At 44.8% G+C, this 15,309-nt stretch overlaps 1 long non-coding RNA gene across 1 annotated transcript; it reads right to left on the reverse strand.

The window, feature by feature from the left end:
• Positions 1–597: 597 nt before the first annotated feature.
• LOC121634342 lies at positions 598–13,346 on the reverse strand. Its single transcript, XR_006009218.1, has 3 exons — positions 13,176–13,346; positions 1,211–1,214; positions 598–611 (listed from the first exon to the last, which is right to left on the reverse strand). It is a non-coding gene; the product is annotated as an uncharacterized LOC121634342 (long non-coding RNA).
• Positions 13,347–15,309: the final 1,963 nt, after the last annotated feature.

A 15,309-nucleotide genomic window follows, 5' to 3' on the forward strand; every position in this document is an offset into this window, starting at 1 on the left:
CTGACATTTCCAAACGGTGAGAAGTCACCAGTTTTATTTGTCTTAATCTACCGTGGATATAAGACAATAGGTTGTGATCTACCATCGATATCTCATCAATTATTAAAAGCTGCACGTTTTATATGGTGATCTACAAAGAATTAAGTTTTTCTTCACCTAAAGGAGTGTACAGTAAACGCACATCCTTTCTGATGCTAAACGTTGTGTGGATTGAAGTTGCTTGCAAATTATATGCCGCGATACCTGTAGGAGCTGTCAGCAAAACGCAGATACCATCAGGATGACTGCATGTCTGTTATATAAACCTCATTGATTCATATTGGATCGCTTTTATTAAATGGCTTTTCCCTGTACCTGCACCGCCTGTAATAAATGTTTCGATTCAGCTTTTTTGCCATTTATCCTGTCTAAATACCACTGCCTAACCTGATAGAAAACAGACAACTGTTTATCATTTAAAGACCAAATTAAAGCTAAACCGTCACTCCTGTTCATAATATTGTTTTTCTGTAGACTCGCAAGCTGTGCATTAGACACAGACAAATCTGGAATGTTGACATCTGCATCTTCTACAGTTTTTTCAATCTTTTCCAATTCTTTTAAACACAAACCTTTCCAATTCCTGCTAGGGACACAACTCGCACCATGCATCTTCCAAAATTCCACTCGTTTCTATTTAATTTTGAATATGATCTAGATTATCTACTTAGATTTCAAACGTGCTTCTATTTTTATCTACAACCGATTTCACAGAATATCTACACCCATCTTGAAATATGATAAAGCCACTCTAAGAGTGCTCAAATGTGTTACAATTTGAAGACTTTCGGTTGCAGTCTAAACGATAAGGGAGAAACAATTGCAACATGCTAAGATAATATTTTTCAGGATGTTTTGTTTTTGACAAACGCGTATAGCTAATAATTGCTGGTTGTGTACAAGATCTTTTAGTTACAAAACCAAAATTATTTTGTAACTTCACTGCTGTTGATATTCTCTCATTTTTACTTAATATCTGATACTGTAATGATATGTGTTTAGCAAAATTTGCATCAAACAGGTCACGGTTGGGTCTATTCTTATACCGGTCAACTAAACTAGTCATCCACATGTCTTCTGTACTAAGGTCCTGTTCCGACGCCCTCTGCCTTAAAATATTCAGAGGCAAAGACATTTTAACTACATTTTCTCCTGTCTGTACAAAAACTACTTTTCTACTACATTCTTTTACGTACATATTAGTTAACCTGTAGACTGCGTCCTGAGCACTAATGTCCCTATTGTGGAGATACACACTACCTAGTCTTTTTAATGCCTCTTTAGCACTAACATTACCTTCTTTAGAGGCTTCTCTCTGAGCATTTCCCTGCAATAACCCCATTTCCCTTTCACTCTTCAACATATATGAGATGATGTAGACTACACATGCATAGGCATCAACGCAATACTGAATATAAATATTAGCATTCCAATCTTTTAACAGTGGTTTGCTATATTGATTAATCCAGACTTCATCAAGCTGCCTTCTTAGCACGATGTGTATTGCGACCACAGCGATTATATGCAGCCTCAAATGTTTTTTGACTTATTTGCAAGCTTTTAATCAGTTGTTCACTACAAGCATAGTTAGACACTTCATCTGCAATGGCCTTCTTGACTTCAGCTAAAATTTGGCTGGCTACTTCAATAGTCATTGGGTCCTTTTTATTTTTAATCTTTCTCTGCACATGTACACTGTGAAGGAGTCTTTGTTTTATCAACATGGCACTTATAAATCTTTGTGCCATCTTGATAATTTTCCCTTTACAAATAAATGTTTGACAGGATGCTGGCGTTGGAAAATTGAAATGACAGACCGTTTTTTTCTTTTTACATGTTTTTGAGTAATGCTTTGAATGCTGCTGCACTAATGTAACCATTTCAAATAATGGATCATCCTGTGGGGGCAATTCACAGGTTACATATTTATTAATAAACGCAGTAACCTTTGTCTGGGTTTTAATCAATAATTGGAGCATTTTTTACCCAAAAGAGAGCGTGAATATGTGGACTACCACGCTGCTGAAACTCCACATGATAATAATTATCAGGTATTTCACCAGTTGGATGCAATAGGGACATAAGAACTTCCCTCAAGAAACAATGCCAGCGAAAATCAAACATACATCCCGCAGTTACAAGATTTTTATGCAGCAGCTCGCATCTATCTGCCCACTCCAACCATCTCTGTCCTACCTTCCCATTTCAAAATACTATTAGGAAGATTAGTCCACCGCATGTCAGCTGACGAAAAAGAGCAAAACCACGTAGGGACATCAAGTTGATAAGCACAAGCTAAAAGATCGTGCTGCACAGTTTGCCAGAAAGCTGGTGTTCCTCTGATGGGTTTCAGAAAACGATACCCATCATCAAACTCCAGAATCTTCTTTATGGAGTCTTAAGTTTTTAACATGTCACCTAATTTTTGAGATGTACACCCCTGCCCTTTTCGTAACGCAGTTGATACAATTGACACGACTTGCTCCAATTCTGACATATACTGTGTAAAAAATATGTATTCTACATTTTGAGCAAATCTGCCATCGGTATGTAAAATTCTATTAAAATATCAACTCAACGTCAAACGATGCAGTCTGATTTCATGGTATGTGTTACATCCTAAAGGAAACAGTACTGGGAAGCACTTTGCCTCATTTGAATGATCTGACAGTAATTTTACAGGATTGTTCCCTTCACCTGGTGCAATATTTAGTATTTTGTCAAGTATTGGTCATGCGCTTCCTGACCAATATCAACTGGCATGAGACAGGTATCCTGAAACATGCAATGCTGCTACCTATCATGTAAGAACTCATCTTCATCATTGCATGCATCACTACTTTCAACATTACAACTTTCCACAGCTGCTCTATCAAACTCATTTATCCAATCTTCAGAGGGAGGTCAGGTGCGGTTTGTGGACAGAGGCTATAACTGGGTCATACTTTATGGATAAATAAACAACACTTTTAAAAAGCTGTCCACATCTAATACTTTAGCACAAACTTGTATTTTGTCTGTTTGAAATGACTGCAAAGTTTAATCATTCTATTTTTGTATCATTTATTTAAATTAATTTAGCTCATACTATTTAAAGTTTTTACCTAATTTTTTCATGTTTATTTTCACTGGACCCCTGGTTCAGCCCTTGTCCACCGTAAGACAGAAATCAGGAAGCAATTTAACAAATTTATTTTAAAATAAAAACAGCATTTAAATGAAACACATGTCTAAGAACTAATCTAACTAATCTAAATATCTAATTACTACTAACACAAATGAACAAATACAAAAATAAATCAATGAATGATTTACAGCAAGTTAGAAAAAAATGCGTTAGAAAAATAAACAGATGCTCATTATAAATTAACTATTTACAAATGTATTTACACAACTCTACTTTCTCATTCTTTTGGCAATTACGGTTTTTATTTTGGATGACACCTTCATTTTTTTTAACCTTAAATGGACTGAGGCTTACCGAGCATTTGGCTCGGGCAGCTGCCCTGGTCAGCCTCGCATAAAGCAAGGGGGAAGCCACACCTTTGTCCCTTTTTTTTTCTGTCCCTCCCCTTCGCCCTGCTCCTTCTCCTCTCCCTCCTTCTCCTCTTTCCTCTGTTGCAGCTCCTCCTTCAGTCCTTCAGAGGACCACGACTCCCCTGACTCCTCAAAGCTTTTTTCTCCTCCTTGATGGTGGCTTTTACGGCCATCCATCCCTGAAGCCAGCGGAACTCCTCCACAATAAAAAAATTTTGGGCTTTCCCGAATGTTTTGACTGTTTTATGCTCTTTCACCTGTTTTTACACACAGGGACAGAGAGGGGAAAATGTGAGCCTTCAATCCACTAACATGTCTGCCTCATGCCACTGGGCAGGCGCCCCCCCCCCCCCCCCCCCCCCATATTTGCGTACACGCCTGGCCTGTGGCCGTAGAGGCAGCTCCAGTATGCAGGCCATAGAGGAGGAAGCGGTTGTTGTTGGAGTACTCTTCCTCCAGGTTGTCTGATGACAGAGAGAGCACTCAGCATGAATTGTATCCATGTGTTTGCTTATGTGCATAAACATTCTATGGCAAACAGGCATAGGCAGGCAAGCAAACATCTAAAAGACAGTTTAAAATAATTTTATGTAAAACAAATACACTGACCAATCTAAAAATAAAATTTCTTAGATACATTTTTATCATGTTAATAATTATAGTAATTATTTACTTGCTGAAATTACTGCATTATGATAAACATTATTAATATACAGTCAGGTCAGAAAGTAATTGTCACCATTGGGACAACTCTGGAGAGTCACCCAGACAGCCTGATCTCCAACAGACATCCAGCCCCCAGTGGACCACCACAGTCCGCTCACACAGCCCCAGAACGAAGCCTCAGGTCTGGGGGAACATCCAGCTGACACACAGCCCCAGAACGGAGCCTCAGGCTGGATGTCAGCAGGATGTACCCCGGACTAACGTGGACCACCACAGACCCCTCACACAGCCCCAGAACGAAGCCTCAGGTCCGGGGTACATCCAACAGACATCCAGCCTGACCTTCAGCAGGCACCCAGCCGGCTGGAGGACCACCAGGGCCCCAGTCACACACACACCCAGCCAGCCTGCTGCAGCTGCAGGCCTGCATGAACTCCAGCAGACATCCAGCCTCTGTAGGACCACCAGAGTCCCCTCACACTCCTCCCCAGCCAACCTGCTGCAGCTGGAGGCCCTCATGACCTCCAGCAGACACCCAGCCGGCTGGAGGACCACCCGGGGCCCCAGTCACACACACCCAGCCAGCCTGCTGCAGCTGCAGGCCTGCATGACCTCCAGCAGGCACCCATCCGGCTGGAGGACCACCAGGGCCCCAGTCACACACACCCAGCCAGCCTGCCCTCTGCTGCTGCAGCCTGCATTACCTCCAGCAGACATCCAGCCTCTGGAGGACCACCAGAGTCCCCTCACACTCCTCCCCAGCCAGCCTGCTGCAGCTGGAGGCCCGCATGACCTCCAGCAGGCACCCAGCCAGTGGCACCTTTGAACTTCTTCACTTTGACATTCAGGGCTCGGACGAGGTTCACCCTCAGTATAACTTGTATACGAGGGCACCGGAGGTTGGCAGGGGCCGCTGGGACACATGAAGCACCCAGCGGCCCCCCCGGATGACGCTTGGGAGGGGGGCCCACCGATGCTTGTCTGAAGTTCCTCCCAAGGACCGAGAGTGATCGAAACAAACCCGACCGACCCTTTTCGGGGAGAGTATTGTCACTGTCGACGGGGTGAGGGACCAGCACCCCTTCGTCACCCATAGTATGATGTCGCGCCTTCAGAACGGGAACTGCTCCCACGTCACTACCTCAAGAAAAACCAAGCCCAAGTACCAAAGCATTGGCGGGAATCAGACCAATGATGGTCGGCGCCCAAAAGCCCGAGATATGCAGCCACCGAGATCCTCCGAGCATCTCATAGTGATCCAGGCCCAACTGCCCACCGCCCCATCCCCCGAGCAATTACCTCGGAGGATAGGCAGAGAGGCCCGTGCAGGGATCAGAGAAATTGAGCTGGACCGGAGCACTTTGGCTCCGAACTCAGCACTCGGAGGGGCGAGACGTTACCAAGATCCTTCCAGTCCTCGAAACAGCCCAAGGCTGGTTGTTACGTCTTAGAGCATGCTCCAAAGGTTCAAGAGAGGAGATTGATAGTTATGCCTTTTCCAGGTCTAACCCAAGGGCCGCTGAGGACTTGTAGCGGAATAGGAGACCCAGCATAGCCGGAGCGTGCTGCCTAGGTGCCCCTGGTATTTTTTTTTTTCTTCATTTTTTAAATAATTAATATAAACAAGAATAACAATAAACGGGGAAACCGGGAGTATACATAGAACAAAAACGTCTTAACCAGCAGATTTGACTGCCTGATTGAAATCTTTCAGCATCGATACTGTCTGTTTGATGGCCAATCGACTCATCGAGATCACCACTCTCCTGGCTGCGCTTTTTCCTAACCCCAGCTCGGTCAGGATTTCATTGTTCTTGGAGTGCCACTTGCCTCTCGCTCCCAAAGGAAAGCCGAATGTTTTAACTGAGGACACCGTGTTGAAGCAATGAATCACCGCTCGCCCGAATTTAGGGTACTTCTGTACCTTGTGCACCCTTGCCTCTTCAAGGGTGTAGCCGTTCTTTTCCAGCCGTATTGTCACATCTATGACCAGGGCTCTGCTTTCCCTGATCATGATGGGATCGGACACACAAACCGAACCATCAGGGGTGAGCAGATGCTTCTCACGGATTACGGTCCAGCCTGCTTTTCTCCGAACCCGTGCAAGGGATTCGCAGACATTGTGGTTTTTGGACCGGTTGGGCTTCAAGTACGAGCAGCAGCCAACTAGATGGCCCGTGCTCTGTCTGATCTCCGCAGAGACGGCATTTGGGGTCATGCCCCTTTCGTCTGGAGGAGTGCCCGATAGTGGGTACGGTAGTAGTTCGCAGTTTTAGCGCCCAAATGAAATCTGATTCTGACATGTAGCAGGCCCCTGGGTCAGAGCACCATCGATTGCTGACTTGATCACCCTCGAAACACTCCACGCCTCAACCTTGGGAAGGGAGCTCAGCCCAGTTTGCAAAGTCTCCCTTCCTCCATTTGCAACGCCTAATGGCCTCGGGGGAGATGTCCCTGACTTTGGTTGTTGCAAATTTGTCCTTAAATCCAGGATGTTTCAATAGGTGATCCCATAGGGCTGCCTTAGCCTTTTTCAAAGTCAACAGTGGCCAGTGGTCCACTGAGGTGCAAAAGTTATGCAATCTTAATAGCTGCATGATAGGGATCTGGAGCTCTAGTTTAGGGAAGATTCAGTCCCCAATCAATGAAGGAGGAATACAACAGAACGTTGGTAGTGGAAGGTTCTAGGTGGTGCCAGAGCTTTACAGCCCTCCTGATCAGTCTGTCGCACTCCCGCAGCTCCGCGATCCCCACCATGCCAATATCGGCTTGATAGGGCAGTCTGGGGACCACATACACCTGGAGCAGATTCAGCTTTTGGGAGGGCTTCAGTTTGGAGTCGGAAATCCTGCCAAGAAGTACGAGTGAGCATGGCTTGGTGATGCCCTTTAGCGGAGAAATGTGGATTCCAAGGTACAACCAGACTTCCCATGGACCCAAAGTAGGAATGGGGGTTCCCTTGATTGTCCACCCAGCGGCTTCATTAAGGGCCATGGTGGAACCACACTTCTCCAAGAGAAACCCTCTAGACTTCTCAGGGTTAACGCCCAGCTCTGTGAGATGGAGGAACACTTCTAGTAAGACCAGATTTCCACACATTCCCTGGCAGGAGTCACTGAGCAGTACCAGGTCATCAGCATAGGCCAGGGCCGAGAATGGGCGCTCACCAAGCAGAAAGCCCTGCCCCTCTCGCTCAAGGAGGTAGAGGAGTGGGTCGATGGCCAGATTAAACAGGGTGGGAGACAAAGGGTCACCCTGTTTTACTCCAACGTGGAGTTTGATAGGATCCGTTAAGCCTCCAGCTGCTCTTATCCGGGTATAGCAACCCATGTAGGAGTCTTTAATAAAGCACCGCAACAGCGAGTCAATTCCTCTCCTAGCAAGTACCTCGTCGATATGCCTATGTGAAACAGAGTCGAAGGCCTTCATGAGATCGATGAACACACAGACCAGTGTCCTTGTTTCGTGTTTGGATTGACTAATGATGCTGTCAAGGAGGAGGAGGTTATTTCTTTCGACAAAGCCAACCTGGGACACATGTGCGGGTTATATCGCTACCAACCTCCTGTTAAGGATGCCAGACAGGGTGCGTAGCAGAACCGAGCCAATGGTAATCGGGCGCCACTGTCTGATCCCCAAGGGCACTTCAGCTGAGAGTCTTTTGGATATCAGTCGTGCGGCTCTCTTTAAGTTGAGTGGGAAGTCTGCCTGTGGAGACAATTGCGTTAAACAAACTGGCCATTCCCTCTCTGCTCGGATCCCTACTTAACAGCGTGCCTCTCAATATTCCATCTGGACTGGGTGCGCTTCCTGTCTTTGCCTTCATAAGCGCGCAGACAACCTCCAGGGGTGAGATTGGTTGGCAGAGGCGCCTGTTATCAACCACCGGCAAATCGGCAAACTGACCGAGCGTTAAGTAGGCGTCAGGCCGTTCCCACGTGTTCTTGTATTCCTTAGAAATGATTCGCAGTGGGATGCCACAGGTTGCATGTGACTTCCCATCCAGAATTAGCCGGGCAGCAGCCTCACGATCCGATCCCCATAACTTCTGCAGCAGACGGTACCTATTCACTTTGAGGAGTCTTTTTTGATTAGTAGGGAAGACTCCTCTAGAGAAGCACCGTCATGGGCATATGAGAGTTGTTATCCCAGGTTTACTCAGCCTCCTAATAGTCTTATTGATGCCCCGGGTCTGATCCCGCATGGACACAGAACAGTGGCTTTTTCGAGGCCCTACCGGTGAATCGGACATAATGGCCTCCAGCATGCCATGCACCTCAGGGGCTAGGGGAAGCTCTTTGGATAGGCGGGAGAGTTGCTCATGGAAGTTTTTGCTGCTGTCCAGCTGTGCATCGTGCTGACTAGAATGTTTAGACTTAAGCAGGCCGTGGAAGTATGCCTCTGGATGTTTCTTCCGAATATGGAGCGCTAGCCCTTTGTGGGAGAATTTCGCAGGGCAGAGGTAGCAGTGAGCAAAATTTCCACGGTTAGACCTGCTTTTGGAACATACCGTGTGAGGTTATCGGAGGTTCCGTAAATCTTGGCACAGTTTCAGCAGATAAATTGTATCCTCCTCAGTCTATGAGCATGCAGGAGAGCAGCCCCCAGGGTGGGTAGGACCGCATCACATATTGGACAGAACTGTCTGGTCCACGGGGCCCGGAGCCCGACCGTAACCATGGAAGGAAGCCAACTAGTGGATCTCATGGATTTGCGCCATCCGATATCCCAGCTAAAGAAAAGGATCCCCGGTCGAGCTTTCTTGGTGCCCTCGGAGGCATGGCCGACGCTGCGGGGGTCCAGCTGAGCGGGGGGGCTCCGGCTGGCACTCAGTGCATTCTCCAGCCCGGTCCCGGAGGACCACCAGCTAACATCCAGAGGCCTGGTCACACACACCCAGCCAGCCAGCCTGTTGCTGCTGGCCGGTTGTACCTTAAGAGTGTCAAAGTTACCCCTTCCAAACCCCCAGGGTACCACCAAGCAGACACAGCCTGATGGCTTTTACTTTTACTTTTTTATTACATTATTTAATATTTCGTACAGTAACCGTGGTTGGCAATGACAGCGGCCAACCGTCTCCTGTAGTTTTTCACCAGGTTTTCACACACTGCAGTCGGAGTATTGGTCCACTCCTCCAAGCAGATCTGCTTTAGAGCTGAAATGTCGCGGGGCTGACGCTTGGTAACACGGGCTTTCAACTCCTTCCAAAGATTTTCAGTTGGGTTCAAATCTGGAGACTGGCTAGGCCACTTGAGAACCTTGAAAGTCTTCTGACTGGAGCCAGTCCTTTGTTAACTGTCTATAAAAATAATGGTTCAATTCCCTCATCCCTCATCCACATGTCATTCAGCTCTGCAGAGGCCTGGTAACAAGCCAGTCATTTGATTCAGGTGTGTTGAGCAAGGGTTGCATCTAAAAGTTGCAGGATAGTAGATCTTGACGACTGGACTTGGACACCCCTGCCTTAAAGAGATAGACATGCTAATGAAATTTCAGATCAAATTAATCAAGATTGTTTAAACCTTGTACAAAATAATGATTGAAAGGGGGTTTTTCAGAAGAAAAACGGTTTTAACACAGACAACGTTCTCGGTGATGAGTTACAGCTGAAATCAATAAAATGAGTTTGTTGTGAGGTATGTCCTATGACAGGTTTGTTGCTTCACTGAAGATTAATTTAAGCAATTTACCAAGTCTTGAATATAATCTGAGAAGTACTCCCACAGTCTTCTTCCTCTCCCTTTTTGCGTTTGCAAATGCAATCTCCCGAAACAAACATCTCTACCAATCACTGTCAAATAGAAAAAAATACCCGAAGCCTATTGGACACGCTAACATGACGTCACGATGTCGGCCCCCAGTGGCTGATGGGAACTGTACGCATACTTTGTAAAACTGGTTACGTTTTAGTGAATCTATCGTAATACATTCAAATACATCTCCTTCAATAAGCTCTTTTAAATGAACCTATATGAATAACTAAATACTCTGCTCCATCATATTTTGCTACGTCAATACTTGTTAATGTCGCTGTTAGAGTAAGAAGTTGACAGTTTAAAGTTAACAGTTTAAAGTTTCTCCCTTAAGGATGAGTAATGATTTGCGGTCTCACCCACCCTGCAGAGGACAGGATGTGGTGGTCACAGCTCTGTGTGATAAGGGTCATAAAGTGTTGTATGCTGATGTGTTTCCCTGTTTGAACTTTGCGAGAACTTTGCTTGCTCTACTGAAGTGTGATAGCTGCTCAATAAAGAGGCTGCACTGGGGTTGAGACTTCGGAGTTGACACCAGACACTCTCTGAGTGCTGAACCACTGTCTCTCCCCATCGCGATGAAGCTGACTTCACTCTGAGTTCTTTGTGTCTTATTTTATGATAGAAAAATACCCATCAGTCGCTTCATTCTATACACAGAAACGTCAACTACCATGGTACCATGGAAGATGTAATGCATAGCGCATTACATCTTCCATTTGCTTGCACCAGCAGCAATGCTGCCATCTGCTGGCAAAAGTAAATGCCAGATTCTACTAGACTTCTTTTGGAGAACACTGCTTGAATCATGTGTCCATTCCTCTTGCTTTTACAAATAATATCTTCTAATCAAATGCATACCTGTTAAATGTATTCATTAATGACTATATCACCAAAACTATATATATATGATTTACAATTTTAACAGGGGAAAAAAATTACAAATCTTTTCTCATTTGAGTTCACCAAATAGACTTTCTAAAAAATAACATATCATACTATATTTGTTTTAAATGCGTACAAAATCATGCAGACACCTTTGTCCTATTAAATAACTCTTAATAATAAACCTCAATATCAGAATATACACTACTAAACAATAACCATACCTCAATAAAAAAAAATATACCAATTAACACACTACAAAATAAAAGCAAAAACAGTGGTCCCTTGTTTATTGCGGGGCTTACGTTCTGAAAACACTCCGCAATAAATGAAAAACGCGAATTGACGACCTTATTTTTCACAATTCAAAGGCATGTTAAGGCCTAATTATTCCTCCTCGGAGTGTTTATAGAGCTTTCCCAAACTATAATTAACGTTTTCATCTCACACACTTCATACCAGGGGTGCTCAAGTACGGTCCTTGATCTACCATCCTGCAACTTTTAGATACAACCCTTCTCCAACACACTTGAATCAGATGTCATCTGCATGTCATTCAGCTCTGCAGAGACCTGGTAACAAGCCCGTCATTTGATTCAGGTGTGGTGAAGGATTGCATCTAAAAGTTGTAGGATGGTAGATCTCGAGGACCGACTTGGGCACCCCTGCTTTATACACTCTCAAAATCTACATATATTTAACGTGAATTTCTTAATAATTACTCACCCCATAAAATATATTACAGCTTCTCTGCTGGAGCTGCGTCCCCACCCTTGTCTGTAATGTTGTTTTTCACAGGAGGCCTGGGTGTTGTCTTTTTCAGAGTGAAGAACATGGTTATGGGAAGTTGCTTGCGCTCCTTTTTGTTCTTTCATTACTATAATTTTGTGCTTCTCTATAACTGGTGCAAGAAACCATTAAGTTCCTGTTTTTAAATCTTCAATGCATTTTGGCATTAAAGATTATCAAATTAAAAAGTAAATGCACACGTTTAGTGTAAACTCCTATTCACACTTAATGTCCAATTGTCAGTTTCAACTTTTAAATATTAAAAACATGTTGTACACATTGTTATATTCACATGTATATTCACACAGGTATATTTTCAGAACTATATAAAACACAATAATGTCCAAAAAATTATCTGATCTTATCAAAACTAAATACAAAAAGCCACTATAGTACCATTTGCCAGCGTTGCCTATCCTTTTATGTATATTTTATTTGTAAGTTTTCTTTTTGAACTGTGTGGATACTCAGACATTAAACATATTTGGTTTGGCCTTTTTTAAACCTCATTTAATCTTTCCAAAAAAAAAAAAAAAAGAAAAAAAAAAAATCCTGAACTTACACATTGCTAAAATCACCGGTCTTTGCCAACGTATTCAGTCTGTCTCTGGAACAAATCATCGTTGCACTCTGCCTGAATCTGCTATAATCATCCCAATTCCTTCGTTTTTTTTTTTTTGGTTTTGTTTTTTTTACCCTGTTCTGTCCAGCATCCTAACACACAGAACGGTGGTCTGTGTGCCATATTTTGCTTGACAGATTTGCTCTACCAAAGAAGACATGTTTTGTACATGGCTGCCCTTGATATTTTTATTTTTTTGTTATCTTATTTTCTTTATTCTTCATATGTCAGTGCCAAACCTGACAGGGAGATAGAGGAAAAGTGAAAAAAATACTGATTTTTCAGTGCAAATAAAAAAAAACAAAAAAACAAAACATAATTTAGTGTGCAACACCACCATCCGCCACCAGGTGGCAGTTTTCCAAAACTTTTCAGAACACCACTGAATAGATCACAATATGGAAATTTCCAATTTTCTATTTTTCGCAAGAGAATTTCTCCGCCCCCGTGGGGCCCAGAGACACGGGGGTTGGACAGGACCGCGCATCGCAACACCCCCTACAGTGCTCTCCAATCAAATTTTTTTGTCCACATTTCAATCTATTTGACTGCATGGGAGAGAGGGACAGGGCCCAGATTTGCATCTATTTGAATGGCAAAGTCAATAGAGAGAGGGCTCATTCAACTAACAGTGCACATTTCAATCTACAAGACAGAGAAAAGATCACAACATTTTTGATTAGCATAAAAAACTGCCTTTTTTATTGTTCTGCAGCAATTGAACACTGGGGCCTAGCCCCTCCTTCAGCCGTTCTTACGAACACTTTTTGGCTTAGACAGCACATAACTTCAAATTCTAAAAGAATTCTTGTTTTTTAAACAAAAAGGGCCTCACTGGGCCATAACACTGGGGCCTAGCCCCTACCAGAACTGTTCTTTGGAACTATAATCCTTTTTTTAAAGCTGGGACTCAAGATCCTGTTTCTCTGGCACAACAGTTGGGCTCTGGGTCTTGCCCAAAGGCTGACTTTTTGGGGTCTGAGTCTTCCTCACAAGGGGGCTGAAGACCTCCTAAACCTGGATCAGAGCTATACCCTGACGAGCACACACCCTGTCTTTTCTTTGGCCATGCCTATGGGCTTAGTAGCCCTGCAAACAGCGGCTTGGCCGCGGGAGCTTCCACGTCCATTGTGGACTTACGCTTTCCGGTGGGAGAGGAAGAGGCCGTCCCGACGAAAAGGGCCTTCCTTACTCTTTTACCCGACACGCATCTGAGGGTGACGTGACAGGGTTGAGTCCGAGTCACTCAGGTTTAGAAGGAGGTCTGGGGAGCGGTGGTTAGTGCTCTGGGTGGAGATGGGCAACGTGATCCGAGGAGTGCTGGTATTCCTCTTTCTGAGGTTAAACTCTTCCAGGGAGGGATGAATTGAAGAGGCGGGAAGGTCGATGACCAAATCCCCCTCACCATAAGAGATCTCACCTGGACCATAGGTGGATGATGCGCTCGAGCTGGAGGGGCTGCCGTCCGGCCTGGACCTGCCACGAACCGAGATGGAGGTGGACGCGCTTGGAAGGGCTGTCGTACGGCCTGGACCTGCCACGAACCGAGATGGAGGTGGACGAGCTGGAAGGGCTGTCGTATGGCCTGGACCTGCCACGAACCGAGGCTTGTGTATCATGCCACCAAGGCTGGTATGAAACACAAATGGAGATTTGGGCCCGTCTGGGCAGCAAACACCCTCAGCCAGCAACTTCATCCAGTTGTATTCCTCGGCCAGGAGTGCAATGGAAGCATGACCAAATGTCTTGGCCGTTTTATGGTCTTCAATCTACAGGGGAAATAACACAGCTTACTCATAACAACCCACACTCTGTTAACCATGTTGACATATAAATTTCCAAAGGCCACACCTACCAGGACCCGCCATTTTTGCCCCCCCTCCCAGGAGTCTGCGTTGATTACATGTTGGACCCGCATTGAGGTGAAGATTGAGGACCTGTGTCCCGTCAGCACCGACAGAAACCCCGTGGCATATCCCATTAGCAGGGAATGACTACCGTCGCTGATCCTCTCACTCGTGATGTGTTCTGGGAAAGGCCAGAGCCATGTCAACTACACCAGGACCTCAGCTTCAACTTGGGTGGTGAAGGAAGAGAAGGAGCACTTACCCAACAATTCTGGAATCTGGCGCTTGGCAACAACGATGACTTTTTCCTTTTCTTTCCTTTAGTCCGTCGCCTTCCTTCTCCCAAGCTTCCACTCCTCCGTGTGCTGCTTCTCATCCATGTGATGCTTGTTGTCTGTGTGCTGCTGCTCTTCCATGTGCAATGTGTCACTTCCGGTTTTAACAGTTCGCTCCGTTCACTGGAAAGGAGGTGCATCAGCGGCGACCCCTGTCGGTTGGAGGTCGAATAGAAAAATACAAGCCACCGTCCAGTTAATTATAAACCAAGAACAATTAAAAAAAAAAAAAAATTCAGCTATTCTACCTGAAAAAACATGGAAATAAAAGAAAAAAGGACTAAAAGTATAAAAGCTAACAAAGAATCTGGGCCCTGTCCTCTCTCCCATGCAAAGTCAATGGAGAGAGGGCTCCTTCCACATTTCAATCTATTTGACTGCCATCCAAACCCATAACTTCCACTTTTAACAACAAAATGTACAAAAATACAAGATACGTCCAGCTATTTATGAACCATTTATTTAATTTTTGGCATTTTTTTAACATGCCCAACATGCACGGGTGTGGCCATGCAGGTGCGATCCACCCTGCCTTGCAAAGAACAAGTTTTTGTTGTCTTTCAGTCATTCTCCCTTAAAATCATGTTAAAATAAAGACTAATATACAAATAAAATAAACCAAAGGGAGAAAGTAAACAATGTGCAGTAGCGCAGGAGTTTAGCTGCACTGGCTCCAAGAAAGGCTGCCATCTTTCTCCGCCTCTTTGGTGACCAAGGACCCCAATCCCCTGGAGTGGCGAAGAGTAGCCTGCAGGCCCTCTTCCAGGTCACAATGCGAGCCAAGCAGCGGGGGGTCCTCTCAGGCTTGAACATGGGTTTCATTGAAGGACCTCTCA

Source organism: Melanotaenia boesemani, chromosome 23 (assembly GCF_017639745.1).
Source record: "Melanotaenia boesemani isolate fMelBoe1 chromosome 23, fMelBoe1.pri, whole genome shotgun sequence".
Classification (NCBI taxonomy): domain Eukaryota; kingdom Metazoa; phylum Chordata; class Actinopteri; order Atheriniformes; family Melanotaeniidae; genus Melanotaenia; species Melanotaenia boesemani.